At 46.7% G+C, this 15,585-nt stretch overlaps 1 protein-coding gene across 1 annotated transcript in view; it reads right to left on the reverse strand.

Annotated features, from left to right (window-relative positions):
• Positions 1-15,585, reverse strand: part of shank3a (SH3 and multiple ankyrin repeat domains 3a) — a gene marked incomplete at both ends in the record, with an annotated part of 197,232 nt that overhangs the window by 132,619 nt on the left and 49,028 nt on the right. The gene's annotated exons all lie outside the window — the stretch shown is intronic.

The following is a 15,585-nucleotide window of genomic DNA, read 5'->3' on the forward strand; positions in this document are numbered from 1 at the left end:
TTGGATGATATAATACTCGTGTGGATATAGATGTTTAATAATGCAGGTGAGAGATGAAAGCTGGAAGCACACTGCCGTCTGTGTGTGTGTGTGTGTGTGTGTGTGTGTGTGTGCGTGCGTCGATGTGTGCGTGTTTGTGTGTGTGTGTGCGTCCGTGTGTGTGTGTGCGTCCTTGGGTGAGAGTTAGACTGATACTGTACTGAATAAGAAGAGTTAGACTGATAGTGTACTGAACTAGAAGCGTTAGACTGATAGTGTACTGAATTAAAAGAGTTAGACTGATAGTGTACTGAATTAAAAGAGTTAGACTGATAGTGTACTGAATTAAAAGAGTTAGACTGATAGTGTACTGAATTAGAAGAGTTAGACTGATAGTGTACTGAATTAGAAGAGTTAGACTGATAGTGTATTGAATTAGAAGAGTTAGACTGATAGTGTACTGAACTAGAAGAGTTAGACTGATAGTGTACTGAATTAAAAGAGTTAGACTGATAGTGTACTGAATTAGAAGAGTTAGACTGATAGTGTACTGAATTAGAAGAGTTAGACTGATAGTGTATTGAATTAGAAGAGTTAGACTGATAGTGTACTGAATTAGAAGAGTTAGATTGATAGTGTACTGAATTAGAAGAGTTAGACTGATAGTGTACTGAATAAGAACAGTTAGACTGATAGTGTACTGAATTAGAAGAGTTAGACTGATAGTGTACTGAATAAGAACAGTTAGACTGATAGGGCCAAATCCATGAGCTAAATCCATGAGCTAACTTCCACACGTGGTTATAGAGGTGCAAATACCGCTTTTGAAAAGCTGGTATTAACTCCAGCAGTCAGCGCGCACTCTCTCCTTCTGTCTCTCCTCAGAACTTGTTAAGTTTTAATGATATTGAATTGATATTGGATGATATTAAGGGCGAAATATATATAGAGGGGGATTTAAAAATAAGTTCAGACAGCTGTGATGCACAGAAACAGAACTGATATTGGCCGGGTTTCCCGAACGAGTTAAGAAGCACCTAACTCCAAAGTACTTCTTAACTGCCATGCACAGGGTTGCTTAAGAAGGATTCCTTAAGAAGGTTCTTTATTGGGAAACCCGGCCATTTTCTGCAAACAAGTGCAGCCTTTCGCTTTCATTATGATCCAATCTGTGTCCCGAAATATGGAGAAAAGCTTGAAACTCTGGGGAAAGATCAGACTATATCCAAGATCTTGTATCTATAAACAAGAACAAATTGCATTCAGCTGGTGGCAAGTGCAACATATAAGGGATTGACATGCCCGGACTCTCCAGGGATCATGGCATCAGTTATTGTAGCCAGACGAAGGCACCGTCATGCCAACGCGTACATGGCTAATTGCATTCATGGGCGCAAAGTTAGACTGAAAGTGTTCTGAATTAAGCACTGTTGGGCAGAGAGCAATTCTCCTGCTCATATCCATCAGAAAACAAAGCCTCTTATATTCAGCCCAAACCAGACTGCTCTCTTGAAAGTTGAGTTGAATCACAATGTTCATAAAAACAAATGCATCTACTGAGCAATGCAAAACTCATTCATAAAACAAGAGCAAACACTGCCATGCGCTTAGACACAGCCTACACCTATCCCATAATATACCGTCAGCTCCACAGCCATGCTACCACTGTGGAACGCTGGAACACAGCATGAGGGTCTTGGTCATGTTGGTTTGCAATGTTCAAGCATGTACAAATTTGGGGGGGGGGGGGGAATAGGGCACATACTGTTGTAGGTATGGCGATAGATTAGGACCAGTGCTTAGACTGAGGGGGATGTCCACAGGCTCAGTTGATCTTAATCAATACACCCTAACGACTATCTATCTATCTCCCTCTTTGCCACGCTCACTTAACGAGACGAGAATGAAGGATCACTGAAGCATCACTACCCATTACCTCAGAGAGGAGATTTTCACTGGGGACTTGGTACCAACAGTGATGCACATGTAACAAGACTCAACACAGTAACCTCCCTGAAGTGTATCTGGTGTGCTGAGCTCAGAGCACGCGTGCTGATGAGCTTCCTCTAGGTGAGATGAGATCAGGCAGAGAGAGAGAGACTCACACAGAGAGAGAGACATAGAGAGAGAGACAGAGAGAGACAGAGAGAGCTACAGCACCGCATCATTTCAAGGTTCCTCGGCCTCACTTGTTACATAATAGCCGCATGCACTGGAGAGAGAACCTCGACACGCATGCACACACACACACACATGCATGCATGCACACACACACGCATGCATGCACACGCAGGAATACAGGTAGATGTACGATGAAGAAACTCGCACACCGACAGAAGAAAACATTTGGAAATCCATGTGCATTTAAAGCAGAGCGCACCAATTTTCACACAGATGCACACACACACGCACATGCAACTAACCCTTTGCCAGCATTGCTGACTAACAGAACAGAATGGAGCAGGTGTTTCAGACACTCACCATGTGCGCCGTCAGTTACATCCCTCGTTCCAAAAACCCTCTCGCCTTATTTCCTCCTCAAGTTCACATCTCTCCCACCGCCTCTCTCTCTCTCTCTCTCTCTCTCTCTCTCTCTCTCACCCTGCCATCACCAGCAACATCTCGCGCCTCTACCCAGCACCCTGCTGATCACACACACACACACACACACGCTGAAACGAAGGTGCTGCTGCCAACTTCTACTCTCACCGTCCCCGAGTCACACTGAGTGAGAAATTCACTTGAGTTGTTTCGTGTTTTTTTTTCCCTCTCAGATGATCTGTGTGAGGCCGTTGTTATGGTGATGGGATACAAAGAGAGCCTGTGAATGCATGTGTGGGAAGAGCTCTGTAAATGTGCATGTGTGTTACTGTATAAAGCAGAGCTGGGAGGTGTGCAGAGTTTGCTAGTGATCTGCTTTGTTTGATGTGTGTAATATTGCCTGTTGTGTGCACAGGAAATGAGCAGCAGTTACAATGGTTATAATCTGCTCCACTACACTTCACGATCAGATCTCTTGTCTCTCTCTCTCCCCCTCTAGCTTTCTGTTACACACATGCACGCGCACAGACACACACACACATACACACAAACATACGCACGTGCACACACACAAATGCGCACACACACACACACGTGCTCACACGCACGCACGCACACTCATTCATTTTGTAACACATACATGTATATGGGCACAGTATCTATGGACAACCAGTGTTTCACCATCTGGCAGGCTATCGGTCTGTCCATCCCGAAAAGATATGCTCCAATTCCACACTGGCCTATCTATAGGCTACAGTTAGGCTGCATTTACACTGCCTGGTTGAAGTGACCCAATTCCGTTTTTTTGCTTACTTGTGGCACATACTGTGTCAGATATGTATTATGCACATGTAAGCAGAAAAAAAGCACATGGAATCGGATATTCTCAGATCCGTTTCAGGCCTCAATCATATGTGGAAATAAATCAGATATGAACCTCTAAGCGGACAGTACAAATATTCCCTGTCATTGCGACTTTTTCACATTTTAATGACGTATACTGTTACTTCCACGCACACAACGCAACTACATCCATCAACACCTGTCACAACTATCCCGCTTAAAAAGATAATGGAGGATGAAGGCTCAGGTCAGTGGACACCTGCCGAGGTAACCTGTCTTTTGAGCCTTTGGGGCAAAGAGGCAGTGCAAGCCAATTACTGGTTTGTACCAAAACAAAGCCTTTTATGAGGAAATTTCAGCCGCGATGGCAGAGCATGGTGCAAGAGCAACGCTCGTGGCAGCAGTGTCATCAAATAAAGTCCCTAAAAGTTAAATACACAAATAAATAAATAGGAGGCCAAAGACCACAACGGCAAGAGTCTTATGGTTGCTAGGTAACCAAGGTAACCAAACCCTTGTGTACGTATGCAGGTTGTTTCAAGTGTTAAGCAAGTATGTACGTGTAAGTACAGGTAGCCTATCTGATATGGGACACTTTTAAAAGTAGGCGGTCAAAAAAATCGGGTATGGACAAAAATCTGATCTGGGCATCAAGACCTGCAGTGTAAATGCGGCCTTAGTGATGATCTGGTGGATGAAGTCTGCCTCAGCCATGTCTTTATCCTCGCGCTGAGACCACACGGACTGTGAGCTTATTCTGGACAGCGTGCATCTACAGTACTTACATGTCTGTCTAGCTTCTAGACAGTGAAGATCAGCTACTACGATACTGTGTGTGTGTGTGTGTGTGTGTGTGTGTGTGTGTGTGTGCGTGTGTGTGTGTGTGTGTGTGTGTATGGGGGGTGAAATGTGCCATTTCTTACCGCACGGAGCGAACTGAGCTGCATACGGAGCTGACAAACGTACGTGTTTACGTGAGTGAAATCCATTTGACTCCCATTGTATTTGATAGGAGGACTGACGTGACTCACGACATTTTGTCCTAGCGACGGCGGCGGCCTGAAGTAGCCTAAGTCAGCAATGTGTGCATGGGTCGCGGCATTCGCGTGGCTCACGTTAGCTCCCGTAATTATGGCCCGTGTGGATTTGCTAACTGAGAAGACAAACCTGACGAACGTCGCTACTTGCCCACGCGTGGTATTGCGAACGTAGCTAACGTCGCTACTTGCCCACGCGTAGTATTGCTCCTTGGCAAAATAAATGTTTTTTGATCCTGATAGCCCAGTAGGCTTTCTGTCAGCCTCTTATGTCATAACCTGGCTCATAGGGAATAATATGGTAGAAAAGTCTTTGATTCAAGTTAAGAATCAGATTTATTTAACTAAAGAGTAACCTATACAAAATAAACAATAAGTAAAAATATCAAAAATGCCGCCACAAAACCAAAGGCCAAAAAGTGTATTGTTCAGTATGACTAGGCTACTTGTCAACCATCGGGCTGTCAGGTCAGGAATTATCCTGAGCTTCAAATTGATAGATTTCAACCTCGGTCTGCGTTTTACGCTGTTTTTTTTATTATTTCGTTTTACACTACATTTTATCTATATCCTATGTGTGTAGCCTAGTTGTGGCCTATATTATTCGTTTTTATGTAACGAAATACATTAAATAAATGAGGGTGCAGGAATGCAATGGTGCGCGCAGCACACAAACAGGCAAATCATTCGACATAGTAAAATAATAACAACAACAATAACAATTAGGCTACAGATATAAAGGGACCTAAAGGGCAAAGGCAATGTTTTCTGTGCACTAAAGTAAGCTTAGGCTAGGCCTAACACGTTATACATACTGTATATACCAGAAGTTTATTGCCGTGCATTTATTAATCGGATAGCATTTGTCTATAGGCGTATTTGACAGTCCTGGAAAAAGCCCTGATACCAAAATGAAAAGAAAATCATTAGTGGCCGCTGTTGTCTGTATTTTGTTATTGTATTTTGTGGCGCTGTGTGTAGTTGTAGCCATACTTATTATTCCTACAATGAAGTAGGCTACACCACCACCATGTCAGATTCAATCTCTGGTCTGAATGGGTAGGCTATGTATGGAAACATACTTTTTGGCGCGATCAGCTACAGCTCTCTAATCCAACTTGAACTTGTCTTTTTACAGTTTACTGAGTCTTTGTACAATAAAGCAATGGTTGCTATGGTTATGAAAAAGCGCACTTATGCCAGGGTATATGGTGCGTTCGTTTATAACTGGGAGGGGGCAAATTGAACTCGCACTTCCTCGTCGCAAATTCGGATATGTTTCTCAGCCCCCAGTTGCCGGCTGATGTCAATATCATATCATATCATCATCATATCATTCGCTATAGCTCGAATGCACACAGGTCAGAGGTAGGTATTTTGCCACTTGCGACTTGCCACGTCCGACCACAAACGAATGCACCATTAAACAGCAACTACAGAAATGTAGGTTAGCCTACATGGATGCAAAGCATTAACGAGCAAAAAAGGAACTACTGGTCTCGCCGTCTCACTTGTAAAGTCGGGATAGCCACGTTAACTGACGGCGACGACGTGTTTACTCAGCTACTTTAGGGAATACAGTAGGACCCCACTCATCCGAACTGAAGAGATCCGAACCTCCCGGTCTACCGGACAGGCTTAAAAAACTCTTTTTTTTTGCCTGCTATCTGGTTACTGGTGGGCTTTTCATTACAGTACTGTACCCTACTGTGAATAAAAACAGAACTGTATGTAGACCTACATGTTGCCTGTAGGCTGTAGTCTACTGTCACGTTTCATTTCTTCTAATGTCGAGCGCAAAACGCAAACGAGTCTGCTGCGCGAGAGCTGCATTCCTTGGTAGCCAGAAAGCGCGTCAGCAACCTGAAGCAGAGGAGCATCGAGTCATTTTTCGTTCCCAGTTAATGGACTTCAGGAACACAGACGTGTTGTGGGCATGTAGATTAGCCTACTAGACCTACTGTATTTGTTAAATAATAGCCTACAGCCTAGGCCACGTTAGTCTACATCTGTTGTTTTAGAGACTTTCTTTTAGGCTACAATAGCCTAAGACACGACAACTTGTCTGTCATTTCATTTATTTATTTATTGATTATCATTTGCTCTAATTGTTCTAATGTTGGGTTGTTTTAGGCTATACCATGTTGTTCTGCGAATACAGTAGCCTATCGATACAGCGTAAGCCTCATTTGAGAATAAAGGCTATTTGATCAAAGCACGCACTCAAGTGGAAATTCGGTTATTTTATTATAGGCTACTGGCCTATATGAGTTTAGTTGGCTATTTGATTGCAATTTTGATGCATTTTCACAAGTAATTAAGGGTATTTATTGGTCTATTATGAGTCTATATGAAACAAGTATACCACTTATTGAATTTGGTGCATTTTAACATATGTTTCAGTCATCCGGACATTTCAGAGATACAAACGACCTGCGGTCCCTTTGGGTTCGGATGAGTGGGGTCCTACTGTAGCACAAGTGCTTACGTAGCGACGTTAGCTACGTATGCGAATAGCACACGTGCTCAAGTAGCGACGTTAGCTACGTACGCGAATAGCACATGTGCTCAAGTGCCCCCGGCCCTGACGAGCGTTTGCTGGGTTAGCTACGTTAGTGAATAGCACACGTGGTCACGTGGGGACGTTCGTCACGTGTGTCTGCTCAGTTAGCAAATAAGTGGCACTTTCCACCCCCCATATGTGTGTGTGTGTGTTTGCGTGCGTGCGTGTGCGTGTGTCCGTGTGTTAACGCACATCTGCTAGTGTGTGTGTATGTCTATGTGTGTGTGTGTGTGTGTGTGTATGTGTGTTAACGCACATCTAGTGATAGTAGCCAATTCGTTTTGCCAGTTTCTATCTTATCTGTTCCTAACCAGTGGTCTGTCTGGACATAAGCTCAAAAGACATGCCCACTCATATAAATTGAACATACACAGACACACACACACATGCACACATGCACGCAAACACACACAGTATTGTACCAAACTACTCGGAGCCCAATTTTGTCTGGAAATAAAATGGTCAGATAAGAGTAAAGTCTACAATAATGGTATAGAGAATAGTATTTTACAGAATCATGATTAAATCGGAAACCATTTAAACTAACTAAACATTGCAAAAACATAATGCACAAATGAGGTATTATGTTTTTGGGAGTTTTCTTTGTTCTACACCAACAACATAGGACCCATAGTCTACAGTACTCTCTCTCTCTCTCTCTCTCTCTCTCAAACACACACACACACACACACACAAACAAACAGTCTTGTCTACCACCAGCAGAAGGGGGGGGGGGGGGGGGGCTCAATCCAAAACTACAGGGGTTATGTGATAATGTGCCAATCAGCACTGATTACTGAGACATGGGGGGGCTCAGACAGACAATACCAATCTGCCTACTGCATCAAACCAGCAGTTAGATCTCAACACCATCAGCCAACCCAACAGACACAAAACTGGGGACATGGAGTCACCCTGAGACTACTCTGGCCAGAGAGAAAGAGACACTTTCAGACATCCTCATATTAAAATCAAAACACTGCATTCTTTAAAAGTCAGAGAGACAAAGGGAGATAGAGAAATAGATAGAGAGAGGCAGAGAGAGAGAAAGAGAGAGAGCGGCAGAGAGAGAGAGACAGAGAGAGAGAGATAAAGAAAGGTACAGTAGGTGAGTACTCCTCTCTCAGCTGTGCCAAAGACACGCAGCAATATTTTGAGTCCTGCAAGCAAATTACGAAGCCATTTACCTGGACAAATAGCCTCCTAATTCAGTTGGACTCTCACTGTGAGGGCTTCGCGCCACTCTCAATATGATTAGAGATCATTCTCTGACAGGGCCATTTGATCTATGCTTTGTAACTGTGTCGTGAGTGTCAGACATTGGACAAGGCTGTGACAGCAGGGCAGAGAGAGAGAGAGAGAGAGAGACCACACTTCACCGTTTATTGGGTGTCTGCAAGGTGGAGTATAAGGTATCTAGACATTCCTGTGGTTTTCTTCCTAAAGCACAGAGCCTAGGGGAGTCTCCTCTCTGCCGTCTTATCTCTGTCTCTCCTCTCTTCTCTCCCCTCCTCCCCTCTGCTATCCTTTCTCCTCTCTTCTCCAGGGGCTACAGTACAGCTGCTGCCCCCTGATAAAGGCCAGGCCCCTCCCTCTTCCTCACCCTCTCTCCCTGCTCCGCTACTTTCTTAAACCCGTCGCGCCGTCTATCACTAGCTCCCTCTACCTTGGGCAGCGCACTGCATGCGTTCACTCATGAGAGATGTGCCGATCCATACCGTGAAGTGTGTCAGGCGCCCCCCGCACGCCCCCGCCCCCGCCCTCCGCCCCGCCCTCCTCCTCCCTAATGGGAGCTGTTGGCCCTAATGCGAGCTGTTGGCCCTACCGTTGGCCCTAATGCGGGCTGTTGGCCGTACCGTTGGCCCTAATGCGGGCTGTTGGCCCTACCATTGGCCCTAATGCAAGCTGTTGGCCCTACCGTTGGCCCTAATGTGAGCTGTTGGCCCTACCGTTGGCCCTAATGTGAGCTGTTGGCCCTACCGTTGGCCCTAATGTGAGCTGTTGGCCCTACCGTTGGCCCTAATGCAAGCTGGCCCATAAGACGCACACATGCTCCAAGGAAGCACAACTCCAAAGTGAGCCCCATCTCCCAGTGCCACACACACAGAAGCAGATACCTAAAGCAGGAAGCCACAAACCATCTGCTCGCTACAGTGCACTGCTTTTGCTGCTAATGTAGACCCACACACCATATGTCTACAGTTCCCGGGGTAGAAGGCATAGGAGGCAATACTGTAATGCTCAGAACCAGGGAGTCACCCTGTCTCCCTTCCGCTCGTTTTGAATCTCATCACGAGACTGTTTCATCTAAAAAGAGAGGGTTTTCCATGATCAGTAGACGGCACGCCACCACAAGCACGAGTGTCTTCTCAGTAGCGTCTAGGGAGGATCGCCGCTGTCTCTGCCTGTCTATTCCCCGCGCGTGTGACAATGTTAAGGAGCACGGCCGCGAGTCTGACTGACAGGGAGATGGATCCGACACAACGACCATGTCACAGAGAGCCTCAGTCGCTGCTGGAGAAGCCTGGGTGGAAACGTCTCACGCGCATCTCCCACTGTCCAGCCACAGACGCCCAGGATAGGGCTGGATCAGGAGGTAGAGCGGCCGGGGATCGGAAGGTCCCCGGTTCGATCCCAGCTCCTGGCAGTGTGCCAAAGAATCCTTGAGCAAGACACTGAACCCCAAAATTGCCCATGGGGGTTGGGTGCATTAGACCCTCGCCTCACAGCAAGAAGGTCCAGGGTTTGATTCTCACATGGGGCTATATCTCCCAGGCCTTTCTGTGTGGAGTTTGCATGTTCCTCTCTGTGTTTGCTAGGGTTTCCCCCATAAAGAACCCAATACGAAAAACATGCAGAAGACAGACGGTTTCTGTCCCTGACCAAGACGAACAGGAGCACTGGGATTGTCAAATCAATCAAAGCTTTATTTGTATAGCGCATTTCATACACAGAGGCAACACAATGCGCTTTGGTCCCCGGGACCCATAGCCTACTGCTCCCAGCTGCCCTTGGGGGAAGGATGATGGGATGGGTTAAGAGCAGGAGAGAAATGTCATTGGTGGACGCTCCTGTCAGTCGTGTGAGTGTGAGTGTGTTTCAGCCTCCCTACACCGTGTCCTGTATGTCTCACTGTATGACAAATAAGGATGCTTATTTTGTGTCCTTGTTTGGCGTAGGCTGAGCAGTGCAACTCTTCTTTCAAAGAATAGGAGTTAGTAAATCACGCCGGCACGGTCGTGAGACAGCAGAGCGAGCGGCGAGCCAGATGACAGTGAGATCCGCCGACAACGGTGATCTCCCTCCATCCAGTTAAGACGTCAGAACAGCTCATCCTGCTGTCCAGGGTCGCTACGGTGTGCCCTGCTGTCAGCGCCTCGGAGGGGCAGCTAGGCCGACTGGAGGCCTCTCTCCTTTGTACTCCCTCTGTTATATAAGACAGGGGTCGAGGCCGGAGCGGGCGAGCCTTGACCTCCCTGTCCCGGGCGCCGCGTGGCGGGGAGATGAGGGGCCGTTCCGCTCCAGGTCCACCGCATCTAAATCAGCCGCGGACAGGAGAGGCAGGGAGACCAATGATCCCATTAAAGCCCCAATACACAGCTAGCAGCCTCTAGAATACACAGCTAGCAGCCTCTAGAATACACAGCTAGCAGCCTCTAGAATACACAGCTGGCAGCCTCTAGAATACACAGCTAGCAGCCTCTAGAATACACAGCTGGCAGCCTCTAGAATACACAGCTAGCAGCCTCTAGAATACACAGCTAGCAGCCTCTAGAATACACAGCTAGCAGCCTCTAGAATACACAGCTAGCAGCCTCTAGAATACACAGCTAGCAGCTGCCGTACCACGCCGTGCAGAAACTGCCCCCAGCAGGCCAGCAGCATGCATATTCCAACACCACATCAGCAACGATCCTCACATCCATGCGTCACATACAGTACAGTTGAATGGTGCATGCGTATTTTACCAGGCATTCCATATTGTGGTACACATACAGCACAGCATAGCACAGCCAAGTACAGTACAGTATAGTACAGCGCAGTTCAGTAAAGCACAGTATAGCATTACAGCACAACATAGCACAGCATAGTACAGCAAAACATAGTACAGCACTGTACAGTACAGCACAGTATCATACAGCATAGTACAGCACAGCATAGTATAGCATAGTACAGTACAGCACAGTACAGTGCAGCATAGTACAGCACAGTACAGCATAGTACAGTACAGTATAGCATAGTACAGAAAAACATGTACTGTAACCATTCTGGAGGAGAGGGTGAAAGTGCCACCGAAACTGTTGCCAAACCCATAGTTCTGTCTCTGACATTAAAGAGTAAGGTAATCAGAGTCTGGCTGGAGGCCAACACGTCTTCAACATCACTCCGGGCCACCAGCCAGAGCTGCCAGTGTGCTGGTGGACGGTTTTATTGTAGGTGAGAGGAGGCCCTGTCTGGGGGTTGATGAGGTAGGGTGAGAGGAGGCCCTGTCTGGGGGTTGATGAGGTAGGGTGAGAGGAGGCCCTGTCTGGGGGTTGATGAGGTAGGGTGAGGTAGGTGACAGGAGGCCCTGTCTGGGGGTTGATGAGGTAGGGTTAGGTAGGTGACAGGAGGCCCTGTCAGGGGGTTGATGAGGTAGGGTGAGGTAGGTGAGAGGAGGCCCTGTCTGGGGGTTGATGAGGTAGGGTGAGGTAGGTGACAGGAGGCCCTGTCAGGGGGTTGATGAGGTAGGGTGAGGTAGGTGACAGGAGGCCCTGTCTGGGGGTTGATGAGGTAGGGTGAGGTAGGTGACAGGAGGCCCTGTCTGGGGGTTGATGAGGTAGGGTGAGGTAGGTGACAGGAGGCCCTGTCTGGGGGTTGATGAGGTAGGGTGAGGTAGGTGACAGGAGGCCCTGTCAGGGGGTTGATGAGGTAGGGTGAGGTAGGTGACAGGAGGCCCTGTCTGGGGGTTGATGAGGTAGGGTGAGGTAGGTGACAGGAGGCCCTGTCTGGGGGTTGATGAGGTAGGGTGAGGTAGGTGACAGGAGGCCCTGTCTGGGGGTTGATGAGGTAGGGTGAGGTAGGGCTCTCGCCATGGCATACTGAGGAAATTCTGATCTGACATAATCCATCTGAATTCTCTGAATGTGTTGTCTGTATTTTATGTGCACGGGTTTGTTATTGTGTAGAGTAAGTTTCAGGTCAGGTAGGCTACTCTGCCCTGTTTCATGTACTGTGAATGGCTGTTGGATGTTTGGTTTGATGACGTCTGTGGGATCAACTTGATGTGTTTTTCTTATTGTCTTTCATGTTTTATTCTTGTTGCCATCAACCTGCCAAGAACCAAGAGATGAAAATTATCCTGGTGGCTAAATCTGTCATGTTTACATAAAATCTAAATCTTTACAGGCTTATCTCTGTCTGAGCTACAGGGCGTGGCTCAGCACAGCAGGTTAGAACCAGCTTGGTTGGCCCTGACTTATTTCACTAACGTTAACTGACTGAGGCTGGGTCTATACAGTCGCTCTACAATAGCAGAATATAGTGTCCTGTACATCAGTCCTTATACTAGATGCACCCCGTAGTCACAGGCTATATTAAGATGCCCCCCGTAGTCACAGGCTGTGCAGACAGCAAGGCCAGGTCAAAGAGGATGACACAACTTCCATGAGAACCTTGATGTCTGCCATCTGACTGAGCTGTATAGTCTACTTCCTACATCTTACAAAAGGCCCTTTTTCAAAATGGAGTGTTTTATTTCTAGTTTTTCTTCACAGCAAAAAGTGAAAGGATTGAAGTATTTTTATTTGTCAGTTTATTTCTATAATTCATGGATTTATATACAGTATGTATATATATATATATATATATATAGATAGATAGATAGATAGAGAGAGAGAGAGAGAGAGAGAGAGAGAGAGAGAGAGAGAGAGAGAGAGAGAGAGAGAGAGAGAGAGAGAGAATGAGGGAGAAATAGAAAAAGACGTGCAGTGAAGAGGAGGGGGATTTGGCTGGTCTAAAAGGATGTTCCCATTAAAAATGTATCAGAATGACAGAGACAATTCAGGACACATAGGACACATAGGAAGCCACATGAAGAGAGGGGATGGATGAAGCAATACGAAAGAGAGAGAGAGAGAGGGAGAGAGAGAGAGAGAGAGAGAGCAAGAGAGACAGAGACAAGGAGAGAGAGATCATAAGAGAGAGAAGGAAGAAAAAGAAAGAGAGGTGAAGAGAAGAGGAAGAGGAGGAAGATGAGAGGGAGAAGGAGGAGGGAGGATTAGCGGATGGGAGATACATGGAGATGAAAGGGGGAGATGAGAGCCTGTAAAATAGTGTTTACAAGTTCCAAAACCCCCATCAGAGTAATGCCTCACTATGGTTATCACAGTAGAGAGCTGAATCCTACTGGCTACAGTATCTCTGCTACACCGACAGCATCAGCGTTAAGAGCCGTACCAGACCTACAGCAGTGTCTGCAGTAAGAGTAGAGTGACATGCTTTTATACAGGGTTGGAGTACAGTAGCATCACACTGTGCCTCCGCAACATCAGGGGACGGTGTTGTGTCAAACTGTGTCTGTCCGTGATTGGGCTACTAGGCCCCATGCTGAGCCCTGAGTCAGTGTCACTACATCGACTCTGGTAGGCCTGCCATCAGGCCCTCAGAGCGCACTACAGAGAAGACACTGATACAGCACACTACTACATAGTGTACACCAATACAGCACACTAGAGTACACTGATACAGCACACTACAGAGAATACCAGTACACTGATAAAGCACACTACAGAGAATACCAGTACACTGATGCAGCACACTACAGAGATCATGATGAAGGGACGATGAATTATTGATGCACTGGATCACCCATATGATCCTATGCAGGCCTATACAGCTACGACTAACACAGCATGAAACAGACTCAGAGCGCATGCTATTAACTTGGGTTCCCTACAGATAGAGCACTTCACATGATTTGACTTGAAGCAGTGGGATATGATAAAAGAACCCAAATGTGGTTTCACTGACAAACTGATTCAGTTTTTGTGCTGTGTACTGTAACTGAATAATGCTTTGTTTTTGGCATTCAGATTATTCTAGCAGTGACCTTTTCTTTGTAATGCCAAGCAAGTCAAATCAGCAACAGGAAATCACTCCTGAGGGTTAGTTTCTCACAGAGGCAGACAGTGTATTCATATTAATGCACTGAATTCTGATTCATAGATTAGCTATTCTGCTCAGACTCTAAAGACAATCTCCGGGTTGTAGTGTAATATCTAACCAAAGGGAATTAGGCACTTTAGGCATAACCATACAACTAGAATATTGTGACAGGGGCAAGGTTAATATACTGTTGACTTAAAATCAATATAACAATGTACATTTAATATGCCCAGGCATAAAGGGAAGCTTATGTGTAATGTGTTATGTGTTATCTTGTGCTGGAGGGTTTTGTAGAGCAGCTCCATAGCTGAGTCTATCAATTAACCTTCTGGGCTCTTTGTGGATGCTCAAAACTCCCCCAGGGCCCACAGAGACGTTACAGTGTTTACAGTTCCAGCACAATGAATGGATATTCGTAACCAACGGGGACTGTGTGTGTGTGTGTGTGTGTGTGTGTGTGTGTGTGTGTGTGTGTGTGTGTGTGCGTGCATGCGTGTATGTGTGTGCGTGGAGAGACTTTTTTGTGTTCTAGGAGACCCATAGCTAACATGCTTAACATGTAACAATCTCAGACACTCAGGTATGAGACATACGATACCTACAGCTTAACTGTCTTAATTGTGTCTGGCTTAACTGACATCTGGCTATGGCCAGACACTAACGCCACGTCAAGGTTTATGTCTTATGAATAAATGCTAGAGACTTCTTTCACAGGCATGCATACACACACACATGCACACACACACACACACACAAACGCGCACACACACACACAAACACACACACACAATCCCTGATTTATCATTGAAGCCACCATCACCACACACATTTCCTGTATGATTCCCATGTATGATTCAACAACCTACCTCATAGTCACACACACACACACGCGCACACAGCCGGGACTTCTGTTACCATGGCAACAGTCTGGAGCGCACGGTTCACCTTTGGTGTTTACAAGTGACGGCGGTTTCTGCTGTGTCTGTCTGGCCATCAGTCATAGAAGCCCCGCGGCGTGGTCCTGCTCACCGAGCTCACATTAACCACAAACAGTCATCATCATCAGCATCTCCCCTACGCCCTGGGAGGGCGGTCATCCTCCCCCTCCCAGAAACCTCTGGTCTGCCTCAGAGAGAGAGAGAGGGAGGGAGGGAGGGAGGGAGGGAGGGAGGGAGAGATAGAGAGAGAGGGAGAGAGAGGGAGAGAGAGAGACAGAGAGAGAGAGAGAGAGAGAGAGAAGGGAAGAGAGGGAGAGATAGGGAGAGAGAGTGAGGAGGGTCAGGGGAGTGAGAGAGAGAGGGATGAGGGAGAGAGGGGGGTGGTCGTGGTGCAGTGAGAGAGAGAATGAGAGAGAGGGAGGGGCTGTGGGGAGTAAGAGAGAGAACAACAGGAGAGAGAGAGAGAGAGAGAGAGAGAAAGAGACCGAGAGGGAGAGAGAGGGGGACAGGGCGGAGTGAGAGTGATACAGTATACTAT

This window comes from Borostomias antarcticus (assembly GCF_949987555.1).
Source record: "Borostomias antarcticus genome assembly, chromosome: 18".
NCBI lineage: Eukaryota > Metazoa > Chordata > Actinopteri > Stomiiformes > Stomiidae > Borostomias > Borostomias antarcticus.